This window comes from Salmo salar, chromosome ssa22 (assembly GCF_905237065.1).
Source record: "Salmo salar chromosome ssa22, Ssal_v3.1, whole genome shotgun sequence".
Classification (NCBI taxonomy): Eukaryota; Metazoa; Chordata; class Actinopteri; order Salmoniformes; family Salmonidae; genus Salmo; species Salmo salar.
This window is the reverse complement of record NC_059463.1, coordinates 49,290,901-49,304,148: the sequence shown is the minus strand read 5'-3', so window position 1 is coordinate 49,304,148 and position 13,248 is coordinate 49,290,901. Positions and strand designations below refer to the sequence as shown.

The 13,248-nt window shown below is 41.8% G+C and overlaps 1 protein-coding gene across 19 annotated transcripts in view; it reads left to right on the top strand.

Annotated features, from left to right (window-relative positions):
- LOC106583647 (ral GTPase-activating protein subunit beta) overlaps nt 1-13,248 on the top strand; it is a 95,334-nt gene that overhangs the window by 30,319 nt on the left and 51,767 nt on the right. For 15 of the 19 annotated variants that reach the window (XM_045705273.1, XM_014168077.2, XM_045705275.1 and 12 more), the window contains exon 1: nt 5,800-6,106. The exons of 1 other annotated variant lie outside the window; for it this stretch is intronic. The gene's annotated coding sequence lies outside the window, so the exon portion shown is untranslated. Of the gene's footprint in view, nt 1-5,419; nt 5,441-5,726; nt 5,749-5,799; nt 6,107-10,225; nt 10,452-13,248 lie in introns of those variants that run through there. 3 more of the 19 variants (XM_045705265.1, XM_014168064.2, XM_045705266.1) reach the window with 3 other exon arrangements.

Sequence of the window (13,248 nt, the reverse complement as noted above, 5' to 3'; positions counted from 1 at the left end):
AAATGTTTACATTAAAACAGTGAACCTGACACGCTGTGGAATGTGCAGCCAGATCCTGCTAATGATTTGAGTATAACATTTATAAAAACATGTCATCACTAGGCCTGCAGAAGGTTCAGGTGGCATCCTATTTTGACAATAACGCTGCAGGAAATAGCTTGAGTGGGACTCAAACCCATGATCTTGCATCTGTTAGTCCAAACAGCTAAAGATATTATGAAAGGAGGTCGGAACTGCTTAGCTGCTGGTGTTGTACATACACTATGTATACAAAAGGTATGTGGACACCTCTTCAAATCAGTGGATTTGGCTATTTCAGCCACACCTGTTTCTGACAGGTGTATAAAATCTAGCATACAGCCATGCAATCTCCATAGACAAACATTTACAGTAGAATGGCCTTACTGAAGAGCTCTGTGACTTTCAACGTGGCACCGAAATAGGATGCCACCTTTCCAACAAGTCAGTTCGTCAAATGTCTGCCCTGCTGGAGCTGCCCCGTTCAACTGTAAGTGCTGTTATTGTGAAATGAAAACATCTAGGAGCAGAGTGCTGATGCATGTAGCGCGTAAAAATCTTCTGTCCTCGGATGCAACACTCACTACCGAGTTCCAAACTACCTCTGGAAGCAACGTCAGCACAAGAACTGTTCGTCAGGAGCTTCATGAAATGGGTTTCCATGGCCGAGCAGCCGCACACAAGCCTAAGACCGCAACGCGCAATGCCAAGCGTCGGCTGGTGTGGTGTAAAGCTCGCCGCCATTGGACTGGAGCAGTGGAAACGTGTTCTCTGGAGTGATGAATCACACTTCACCATCTGGTAGTCCGACGGACAGATCTTGGTTTGGTGGATGCCAGGAGAACGCTACCTGCCTAAATGCATAGTGTCAACTGTAAAGTTTGGTGAAGGAGGAATAATGGTCTGGGGCTGTTTTTCATGGTTGGGGCTAGGCCACTTAGTTCTAGTGAAGGAAAATCTTAATTCTAAAGCGTACAATTACATTCTAGATGACTCTGTACTTCCAACTTTGTGGCAACAGTTTGGGGAAGGCACTTTCCAAATTGTATTTGTCACATGAGCCAAGTGTAGCCAGGTGTAGTAGACCTTACAGTGAATTGCTTACTTACAAGCCCTTAACCAACAACGCAGTTTTAAGAAAAATAAGTGTTAAGTAAAAAATAGATAAGTAAAAAACCTAAAATAAAATTGACTAATAATTAAAGAGCAGCAGTAAAATAACAATAGCGAGGCTATTCACAGGTGTACCGGTACAGAGTCAATCTGCGGGGGGCACCGGTTAGTCAAGGTAATTGAGGTAATACGTAAATGTAGGTCGAGTTAAAGTGACTTTGCATAGATAATAAACTAAGAGTAGCAGCAGCGTAAAGGGGGGGGGGTAATGCAAATAGTCTGGGTAGCAATTTGATTAGCTGTTCAGGAGTCTTATGGCGTCGGGGGTAGAAGCTGTTAAGAAGTCTTTCGGATCTAAACTTGGCGCTCCGGTACCGCTTGCCGTGCGGTAGCAGAGAGAACAGTCTATGACTTGGGTAGCTGGAGTCTTTGACAATTTTTAGGGTCTTCCTCTGACACCGGCAGGTATAGAGGTCCTGGATTGCAGGAAGCTTGGCCCCAGTGATGTACTGGGCCGTACGTAGCACTCTCTGTAGTGCCTTGCGGTCGGAGGCCAAACAGTTGCCATACCAGGCAGTGATGCAACCAGTCAGGATGCTCTCGATGGTGCAACTGTAAAACTTCTTGATAATCTGAGGACCCATGCCAAATCTTTTCAGTCTCCCGAGGGGGAATAGGCTTTGTCGTGCCCTCTTCATGACTGTCTTGGTGTGTTTAGACCATGATAGTTTGTTGGTGATGTGGACACCAAGGAACTTGAAGCTCTCAACCTGCTCCACTACAGCCCCTTCAATGAGAATGGGGACGTGCTCAGTCCTCCTTTTTTTGTAGTCCACAATCATCTCCTTTGTCTTGATCACATTGAGGGAGAGGTTGTTGTCCTGGCCCCTCACGGCCAGGTCTCTGACCTTCTCCCTGTAGGCTGTCTCATCGTTGTCAGTGATCAGGCCTACCACTGTTGTGTCATCAGCAAACTTAATGATGGTGTTGGAGTCATGCCTGGTCATGCAGTCATGAGTGAACAGGGAGTACAGGAGGGGACTGAGCACGCACCCCTGAGGGGCCCCCATGTTGCGGATCAGCGTGGCGGATGTGTTGTTACCTACCCTTACCACCTGGGGGCGTCCTGCAGGAAGTCCAAGATCCAGTTGCAGAAGGAGGTGTTTAGTCCCAGGATTCTTAGCTTAGTGATGAGCTTTGAGGGCCCCATTGTGTTGAACGATGAGCTGTAGTCAGTGAATTGCCTTCTCACATAGGTGTTCCTTTTGTCCAGGTGGGAAAGGGTAGTGTGGAGTGCAATAGAGATTGCATCATCTGTGGATCTGTAGGTGGGTATGCAAATTGGGGTGGGTCTCGGGTTTCTGGGATAATGTTGCTGATGTGAGCCATGACCAGCCTTTCAAAGCACTTCATGGCTACAGACTTGAGTGCTACGGGTCGGTAGTAATTTAGGCAGGTTACCTTAGTGTTCTTGGGCACAGGGACTATGGTGGTCTGCATGAAACATGATGGTATTACAGACTCAGTCAGGGGCAGGTTGAAAATGTCAGTGAAGACACTTGCCAGTTGGTCAGAGCATGCTCGGAGTACATGTCCTGGTAATCTATCTGGCCCTGCGGCCTTGTGAATTTTGACCTGTTTAAATGTTTAACTCACATCGGTTATGGAGAGCATGATCACACAGTCGTCCGGAACAGCTCATGCTCTCATGCATGTTTCAGTGTTACTTCTCTCAAAGTGAGCATAGAAGTAATTTAGCTTGTCTGGTAGGCTTGTGTCACTGGGCAGCTCGCGGCTGTGGTTCCCTTCGTAGTCTGTAATAGTTTGCAAGCCCTGCCACATCCGACGAGCGTCAGAGCCAGTGTAGTACGATTCAATCTTAGTCCTGTATTGATGCTTTGCCTGTTTGATGGTTCTTTGGAGGGCATAGCGGGATTTCTTATAAGTTTCTGGGTTAGAGTCCCGCTCATTGAAAGCAGTAGCTGTACCCTTTAGCTCAGTGTGGCTGTTGCCTGTAATCCATTGCTTCTGGTTGGGGTATGTACGTACAATCACTGTGGGGACGATGTCATCGATGCACTTATTGATGAAGCCAGTGACTGAATCCCGGAACGTATTCCACCTGTGCTAGCAAAACAGTCCTGTAGCATCTGCTTCATCTGACCACTTTTTTATTGACCAAGTCTTCCTGCTTTCGTTTTTGCTTGTAAGCAGGAATCAGGATTATAGAATTATGATCAGATTTGCCAAATGGAGGGCGGGGGAGAACTTTGTATGCGTCTCTGTGTGTGGAGTAAAAGTGGTCTAGAGTTTTTTTCCCTCTGATTGCACATTTAACATGCTGGTAGAAATGAGGTAAAATGGATTTAAGTTCCCCTGCACTAAAGTCCCCGGCCACTAGGTGAGCCGCCTCTGTATGAACGTTTTCCTGTTTGCTTATGGCCGTATACAGCTCATTGAGTGCGGCCTTAGTGCCAGCATCGGTTTGTTGTGGTAAATAGACAGCTACGAAGAATATAGATGAAAACTCTCTTGGTAAATAGTGTGGTCTACAGCTTATGATGAGATACTCTAACTCAGGAGAGCAAAACCTTGAGATTCCCTTAGATTTCGTGCACCAGCTGTTGTTTACAAATATACATAGACCGCCACCCCTTGTCTTACAAGAGGCGGCTGTTCTATCCTGCCGAAAAAGCGTAAAATCCACCAGCTGTATGTTATTCATGTCGTCGTTCAGACACAACTGGGTGACACTCTATAGGATCGGTGTCCCCCCGCGGGACGGTTGAGCTAACGTGCACTAATGTGATTAGCATGAGGTTGTAAGTAACAAGAACATTTCCAATGACATAGACATATCTGATATTGTCAGAAAGCTTAAATTCTTGTTAATCGAACTGCACTGTCCAATTTACAGTAGGTATTACAGTGAAATAATACCATGCTATTGTTTGAGGAGGGTGCACAGTTATGAACTTGAAAATGCATTAATGAACCAATTAGGCACATTTGGGCAGACTTGAAACAACATTTTGAACAGAAATGGAATGGTTCATTGGATCAGTCTAAAACGTTGCAGATATACTGCTGCCATCTAGTGGCGACATTCTAAATTGCACGTAAGCTGGAATAATGCATTGTGACCTTTCTCCTACATTTCAAAGATGATGAAACAAAAAATTGAGAAAAAAAACGGCATGTTTTTTCTTGTATTATCTTTTACTAGATATAATGTGTTATATTCTCCTACATTAGTTTCACATTTCCACAAACTTCAAAGTGTTTCCTTTCAAATGGTATCAAGAATATGCATATCCTTGCTTCGGGTCCTGAGCTACAGGTAGTTAGATTTGGGTAAGTCATTTTAATCGAAAATTGAAAAAAAGGGCCCGATCCTTTAAGAGGTTCCCGTTGGTAGGATTGACGTGCTCATAGTTCATCTATTTTATTATCCAATAACTGTACATTGACTAATAGGACCTATGGTAAAGGCAGATTACCCATTCAACGTCAGATCCTCACAAGGCACCCAGACCTACGCCCCCGATATCTCCGTCTCTTTCTCCTGCGAATGATGGGGATGAGGGCCTTGTCGGGTGTCTGGAGTAAATCCTTTGCGTCTGACTTGTTAAAGCAAAAATCTTCTTCCAGTACGGGGTTAGGGTTAGGGTTATAAGAGAGGGTACAGAAATGGTTTATCGAGATCAGTGTGGAAGAACTTGACTGGCCTGCATAGAGCCCTGACCTCAACCCCATCGAACACCTTAATTGGAACCCCGACTGCGAGCCAGGTCTAATCACCCAACATCAGTGCAATGCTCGTGGCTGAATGGAAGCAAGTCCCAGCAGAAATGTTCCAACATCTAGTGAAAAGACTTCCCAGAAGAGTGGAGGCTGTTATTGCAGCAAAGGGGGGACTAACTCCATATTAATGCCCATTTCGGAATGAGATGTTCTACTAGCAGGTCTCCACATACTTTTGGGCATGTAGCGTAGTTAACCATTGGGTTCTCGTTTGAACCATTGCCCACAGCGCAGCCAATGTGAAGGCTACAACTGTCCCGACGCTCTGTCTAACTGCAATATGGTCTTGGAATCCTATGAAAAAATACTTCCATATCACCACAAATTAATTTGACAAATACAAAAGATTCCACTTACTGTCCGCTGTTTTAACACATATTCCCACTGAGGTGTTTTGCACTGAACATTGACCTGAACTATGACACTTCCTGAGCTAATGGAAACTCGGGAGGGAACACAAAAAAACTTCGCTGTGTTCTACGAAAAACCTCAGCGGACATCAATGGTAAAACAACTAATTTTGAGAGAATCTTTTTTTATTTGTGAAGTAATTTTTTTCTGAATAATTTTTTGGAGTTTTCAAGGATTCCAAGCTTTTCACACTTCTCTTATCTTTTCTAGCTCCCTTTCCTGTTATTTCCTAGCAAATGTTCCTCATTTCCTCATATCCTTTGTGTGCTTCCTTTCCTAATTCCCTAGTTTCCTTTTCTTCTTCGATAGCATATTTCCTTATTTCACTTCTTGGATCCTTTTCATCATGGACTGGTCAAATCCAATAGAGGGCACATTTGAGCTGAATAATATTATGAACGGGTACATTTAAAGGGCTACACAGCTCATAATTAAACTGTTTTGAGAAACGTTATTAAACTGACGATTATAGGCTTCTTTATTTTTTTGTGTGTAAAATATTGTGCACATTCTGAGAAGTATTTTATTATTCCAACAACCTTCCTTTCACCCCAGCTTTTTTTTAAAGTCATGAGATGTGTGACCGACACAGTTCAGTGGTCAGGCTAGCCGTCGACCGGATGACGTCGGTGCAAATGTAGCTATGCTTGTCACTGGATGTTGATTTACTTCAAATATGGTTCTGCTATGTCCTCGTTTGTACTGTAAAGTTTGCTGAGAATACGGACGGTTGATATGACAGTCTTTCCCTCTGACACAGGTAAATAGCAACACATAGCCAGCTGTCGTGGTCTTGTTTTCATTAACTAGCGTAGCCAACTATCTAGCCAATGCGGCCTACAATAACAGTGAGACAGGGGAATCGAGTTCACACCGCTTCACACAACGTTAGCTTAGCTAGTTGGCTGAAACTTGCTTACTAGCCAGCTGTCCTGTGTCTACGGGTTGTGACAGCGTACTAAGTTGCCTATACTAGCCAAGTTAGCCATGCATTCTGGGCAGTTTCGACTATGCTAGCTACATGCCATAAGTAATGCTTATTTTGTAAACCAACTAACGCGTTAATGTTCCATTGCATGGAGACCTAGGTAACTCCCGCCTGTTGAAGACGTTTGTTTCACTTTCCAGCTAGCTGACTGGACTTTCCTGCCTGAACCAGAGCTAGTTTGACCTGACCATTTTTCTGCGTTGATGTGTGTGCTAGCCAGCGTCCAACGTTAGGGCTAACCAGAACGTTTCAAGTAGTAAAGTTAGCTAGCTATCGTTAGTAGTTGAACAAAACAGCCAGTGTGTGGCTCATTCAATATGGTACTGATTTCTCGAAGTTTATCATGCAGTTGTCAGGCTTTTTTCCTTTTTTTTTTTTTACATAGAGATAATTAGATTTTGCCTAACTAGCTAGCCAACAACCTTGAGTCATAACACATTCTGTTGGCTAGTTAATGTTTTACTTACAACTAGTTCGTTTTTAGGCTGACCTAGCTAATAACAAGCTATCTCTAGATGTAAATGTGCACTAAGGTATTGCTGTGCATGTCTTCTATACTTTTCAATAATACTTTTTACTGCGTGACGACCTATTACGGCTGTTCACCTGAACAGTACGTGTCTCCAGTCCACTCCTTGGCGCTTGCAAAGTTGTATTAGTAGGCAGGGCAAACCCGTTTTAGTGATTTCTTGTGTATCATCAAAATAAATCCATCGCAGCACGTTTGTTGACTGATTCAGCCGTTTTTACCTGATTTAGTACAATACCTTAGGAAACTAGATGGTAACTTTACAAGTAAAGTTGCGGGGCTTGTTTTTAGCTCTTTACAAGTGTTTTGGTGGTCATGGAAGACGTTTATTTAAAGCAAAGCAGTTAAATTTAGTAAAATATTTGGGCCCAATACTTTAATAGACTACTATATCAACCTTATTACTTTGGATTGTGTGGCAGTTAGAACACAAAAATGTCTAAGCTATGGTTATTCGCTGCTCTGGCACCCCAATGGTGGAACAAGCTCCCTCACGACGCCAGGACAGCGGAGTCAATCACCACCTTCCGGAGACACCTGAAACCCCACCTCTTTAAGGAATACCTGGGATAGGATAAAGTAATCCTTCTAACCCCCCCTTAAAAGATTTAGATGCACTATTGTAAAGTGGTTGTTCCACTGGATATTATAAGGTGAATGCACCAATTTGTAAGTCGCTCTGGATAAGAGCGTCTGCTAAATGACTTAAATGTAAAATGTAAATGTTATTGCGTGTGAACTGAAAGAAAGAAGGAAGGCATAGGACAAAGCCATCTGTCACAAGATGGGAATAAAAAGTAGGATTATGTGGACAACCCTTTTCATTCTGTGGGTTTCAGATAAATAAATGCACGATTTACTTTTGTAAAACGTTCTGGGTAAATTAAGTTGATTTTAGTTGAACAATGACGTAGTGATACGAATGTTTTAGGTTATTATCTGTGGAGATGCATATGATGGTGCATCTAGTGATGCCAGTTTTTGTGGTAGGTGAAGAACTATAGAGGATAGCTTCGTATGTAGACCTACTGATAGCTATCTAATAAATAGACTCTTTAGGCTAACAGGGATCACTAAAAAGTCCATTTTCTGAAGAAAATGTGGTGTACTTGCTAGCTTGTTTTAAAGGTTGTATGGTTTTTAAATAACTTATAGTAGTGGTAGTGTCTGCAGTAGTAATGGTGGTGACTCTCTGTAGTTGAAAAAGTAGGCATATGAAAATGTTGGTTGATAGAATAGGATAGCCTGTGAAAGTTGGTTTGGTGTTTCTTGCTTGAAAGGTTCAAGCGTTACCCTCCAACAATAATTGTATTATATGCAAATGTAGCATTTTTAAGTTGTTGTAATTTATAGTGCAGACCAGAGCTAGATCAGAGCTGGTGCGAACCAGAGCTAGCTAGCTACAACCAGGACCAGAGCTAGTGCAGAGCAGTAGTTGTGGTCAGTAGTTGTGTTGCTGGTTCTTTGGGCCCTACGGTATGGACATGGTCAATGGTTGTGGTCAGTAGTTTTGTGGGTCAGTTGTTTTGGTAAGATGTTTCGTTAGTTGTGGTTAGTAGTTTTGATAAGTAGGTGTTGTGGTCAGTAGTTGTGGTCAATAGTTGTGATTGTGGTCATTAGTTACATTTAACATTTACATTTAAGTCATTTAGCAGACGCTCTTATCCAGAGCGACTAACAAATTGTGTGGTCAGTAGTTTTGATAAGTAGCTGTGTGGTTCATTAACTGTGATAAGGAGTTGTGTGGTTGTGGTCAGTAGTTTTGTGGTTGTGGCCAGTACTGGTAGGTTGTGTTTTGGTAAGTAGTTGTGGTCAGTGTCTAAAATACAGTTGTTGCTATGAAGATGTTGTCTCCCTCCGAGTCACTTGTTGCTAGGCAACCGCCCTGCAGTTGCCTTGGCAGGCATGTTCCCTCATGACTAAAGCCAGTGTGAGAAACATGCTAACAAACATTTGTGCTATAAATAAATACTGTAGTCTTACCTACAAAATTCTAGATTCATGATAGTGTTAGACAAAGCAAGGAAAGTGAACTTCAAAATGTGGTGTAGTTTTATTGTAATTTGTGGTTGTTGTTGGTCTGTAATGAATCTGCTAGCTTCTGACACTGCATCTAATGAAAGCAGTTGATGGGTTACTAAAACGGCTCTAACTCTTGATTGGTAGAAGCTATTCATGTTTGGCTTTCTGATTTGGAAGGCATAGAAGTAGAGGAAGCTTCCATACATTAAGTTTCTCTGACTTTTTGGGATAGTGGTCAAAATGTCAGTTTGTGTGTGGGGGGGTGGTAGTAATGCAGTTAATAAAACAGCTGTATCGTTAGAGCCACAGATGTTCCGTAGGAAAATAGAATGCTCTGTACCTTATTGTGACATTTTTTTGGTAACAACCTATTCTGTTCCGATTTGTTTAAAAAGTTACAGATAATGTTGATGCGGTTACTAAAACAACTAACGTTTTATTGGTACCAGAATTCTGTTCCGATTTCAGATTTGAATAGAAGGGAAGTAGACCAAGATGTCATACCCTCTAACCTTTTGTCCAAGTTGTTGACAAAGTGGTCAAAGCAGCTGACTTGTGTCAAAAATTGCATTTACAGTGAATAGAATGTTGGAAGTGATGTCACAATAGGGAGATTTAGAATGTTGAAAAAAGTCCCATGAATGTGGATGAAGATGGACAACGTTTATTAGTTTAAAAAGTATATAAAAAAAAAATGGTATATAAGCAACTCAATCCAGACCAGTCTACATGTTTAAATGGCATTTCTAGCTTAAATGGTGTAAGAGGAGTCGTGTTCTTAATAATACGAATAATGCATTTGTCAAAGATTTGAAGTGGGGACTCTGCTTCGCAAGGCCCATTAAATAATGTGGAAAATTCCAATTTATATTCTTAAAACTTAAGTTGAAAATGATGCTGTCGCTGCTTCCTGTTGACAAGGCATTTTGAGTCAAGTGGTTCGCCAACATGGTAAGGTTAATGCAACAATTTTTTTGTTAATAACTTCCTTCAATATTACGCTGAAATCAATAGAACAGGGGGCAGATGTTTGGGGTGTAGTGCTGTTTAACACTTTTCAAAGGCCACACGGAAACTTAGAATAACCTATACATGGTTGGTTAGATGAGAACTTGTAGAATGCTTATATTATCACGACTCAGGATATGCAGACTCAGGAGGCGGATAGTACAGTTCTCAGATATTTATTGTAAACACGGGTCAGGCAAAGAGCAGGTTGAGGACAGGCAGGGGTTCGTTATCACGTCAGAGGCAGGTACAGGACAGCAGGCAGGCTCGGGGTCAGGGCTGGCAGAGGTTCGTAATCAGGTCAGAATCAGGCAGGTACAGGACGGCAGGCAGGCTCGGGGTCAGGGCTGGCAGAGGTTCGTAATCAGGTCAGAATCAGGCAGGTACAGGACGGCAGGCAGGCTCGGGGTCAGGGCTGGCAGAGGTTCGTAATCAGGTCAGAATCAGGCAGGTACAGGACGGCAGGCAGGCTCGGGGTCAGGGCTGGCAGAATAATCAGAACCGGGAAAACAACTCCTAAACAGAACTTGAGAAAAAGGAAGACCGGAAAGCACGCTGGTAAGACCTGACAAGACGCACTGGCAACAGACAGAGAACACAGGTATAAATACTAGAGGTCGACCGATTATGATTTTTCACCGCCGATACCGATTATTGGGGGACCAAAAAAAAGCCGATGCCGATTTGTATTTTTTTTACATTTTATTTATTTTATTTTTGATAGATTTATTTGTAATAATGACAATTACAACAATACTGAATGAGCACTTATTTTAACTTAATATAATACATAAATAAAATCAATTTAGCATCAAATAATGAAACATGTTCAATTTGGTTTAAATAATGCAAAAACAAAGTGTTGGAGAAGAAAGTAAAAGTGCATTTATGTGCCATGTAAGAAAGCTAACGTTTAAGTTCCTTGCTCAGAACATGAGAACATATGAAAGCTGGTGGCTCCTTTTAACATGAGTCTTCAATATTCCCAGGTAAGAGTTTTAGGTTACAGTTATAGGAATTATAGGACTATTTCTCTCTATACGATTTGTATTTCATATACCTTTGACTATTGGATGTTCTTATAGGCACTTTAGTATTGCCAGTGTAACAGTATAGCTTCCATCCTTCTCCTCGCTCCTAACTGGGCACGAACCAGGAACACATCGACAACAGCCACCCTTGAAGCAGCGTTACCCATGTAGAGCAAGGGGAACAACTACTCCAAGTCTCAGAGCGAGTGACGTTTGAAACGCTATTAGCGCGCACCCGGCTAACTAGCTAGCCATTTCACATCGGTTACACCAGCCTCATCTTGGGAGTTGACAGGCTTGAAGTCATAAACAGCGCAATGCATTGCGAAGGGCTGCTAGCAAACGCACAAAAGTGCTGTTTGAATGAACGCTTACGAGCCTGCTGCTGCCTACCACTGCTCAGTCAGACTGCTATATCAAATCATAGACTTAATTATAACATAACACAGAAATACGAGCCTTAGGTCATTGATATGGTCGAATCCGGAAACTATCATCTCGAAAACCAAACGTTTTTCCTGTCAGTGCAATACGGAACCGTTCTGTATTTTATCTAACTGGTGGCATCCCTAAGTCTAAATATTCCTGTTACATTGAACAACCTTCAATGTTATGTCATAATTATGTAAAAATATATTCTTCTGTGTATTGATTTTAAGAAAGGCATTGATGTTTATGGTTAGGTACAGTCGTGCAACGATTGCATTTTTTTTCGCAAATGCGCTTTTGTTAAATCATTCCCGTTTGGCGGTTTTATTTGTGACACTCATGGGCTGCAAGTGATGCTTCTCCTCATTGGTTTCTAGGCGCATATACCCACATGGGTGATTGAAAGAAACTGAGGTCTACACTCCAGGCCAGTTGGTTGTGGTAATGCACCTTAAAGTTGGTTGCCAACCACCATATATAAAGTCCAAAGATGAATAAGAAGAAGCCTGAAGGAGGAGAGATTACTAGAAACGATCTCGGTTGACCGTTTTATCTGTGGATTAATTGTCGGAGTTGAGGACCTTGTGCATGTCAGGTAAAATAACAACCCAATGTTTATATCCCAGGACAAATTAGCTAGCAACAGCAAGCAAGCTAGCTAAATTGCCATCAATGTTTAATGCTTTTCGACCTGTCCCCAAATTAATATAATTGGTTCAGAGTTTGTTTTGATATTTCAACCTGTGTGTCCTGATCGCGTCTGGTGTGGGGCAACAAAATCAACGCACGTGTGCGGTCTGGTCAGCATGTTATGTCATGATGACTAAACCTTTATACTAACGTCAGCAATCTGAGGTAAAAAGCATGTGTAATTCCACTCAATTTTTATGGGGTGAAAATGCAAGCTTGTGTAAGGTAGTAACACAAACTGTCCACATTAAGGAAATTAGCACAATATACAATAACTGAATATGGCAAAATAGTTTGACATGTCAATTTAAGATGATGGTGTATTACATCTTTCTTTCTCAGTTTAACCATTTAGAGTGTTTAAAAATGCTCTCAAACACAGTTTAACCGAGTGCTCTAGACTAGAGCGTATTTGCTGCACAGCCTGAATGTTTGATGTCCCTTGTATTAGTGGTCTGTGCAGGATACACATGGTACCTTCCAATAAAATGCTTACTCGCAGGTTCCTTCTCAACAATGCCATAATAATAGATAAGAATACGAACATAAAGTAAATGGCATAGTAGAATAGAATAAACATTTTCTCATAAGCTTTTAACTAAATGTATAGTCACATTTTCATGTGTTTTGGGGATTGGAGGGAAAGTGTTTCATTATTATTGCTAAGTAATGCATATCGTACGAGTCTGATAGCAGCAGTTGTGGTGTGTGTGGATGAGTGTACTGTATATCTGTGTGAGTCCATGTGTGCTAAGGTGTGGAGAGTCAGTGCAGGTGGTCAGTTCAAGTGTGATTTTGGCACTCAGTGAAGCCCAATCTGTCAACTTTCCATTCAGATCATTCTGGAAATAACAGTCCAAGGCTCTCTCCAGTTCAATGTTAACTTGTTATGTATCTAGCGCCTATGCACATCGATAGTCTACTTCAAATGTGCCTTATCATGCTTAGTTCGCCTTTGACATATGTTGACTTTTCAAGCTACATGAAAGGTCATTCGGAAAGTATTCAGACCCCTTGACATTTTCTACATTTTGTTACAGCCTTATTCTAAAATGGATTAGATCGTTTCCCCCCCCTCAATCTACACACAATACCCCATAATGATGAAGTGAAAACAGGTTTTTATAATTTTTGGGAAACTTATATACATTTTGTATAAGTATTCAGACCCTTTACTCAGTACTTTGTTGAAGCACCCTTGGCAG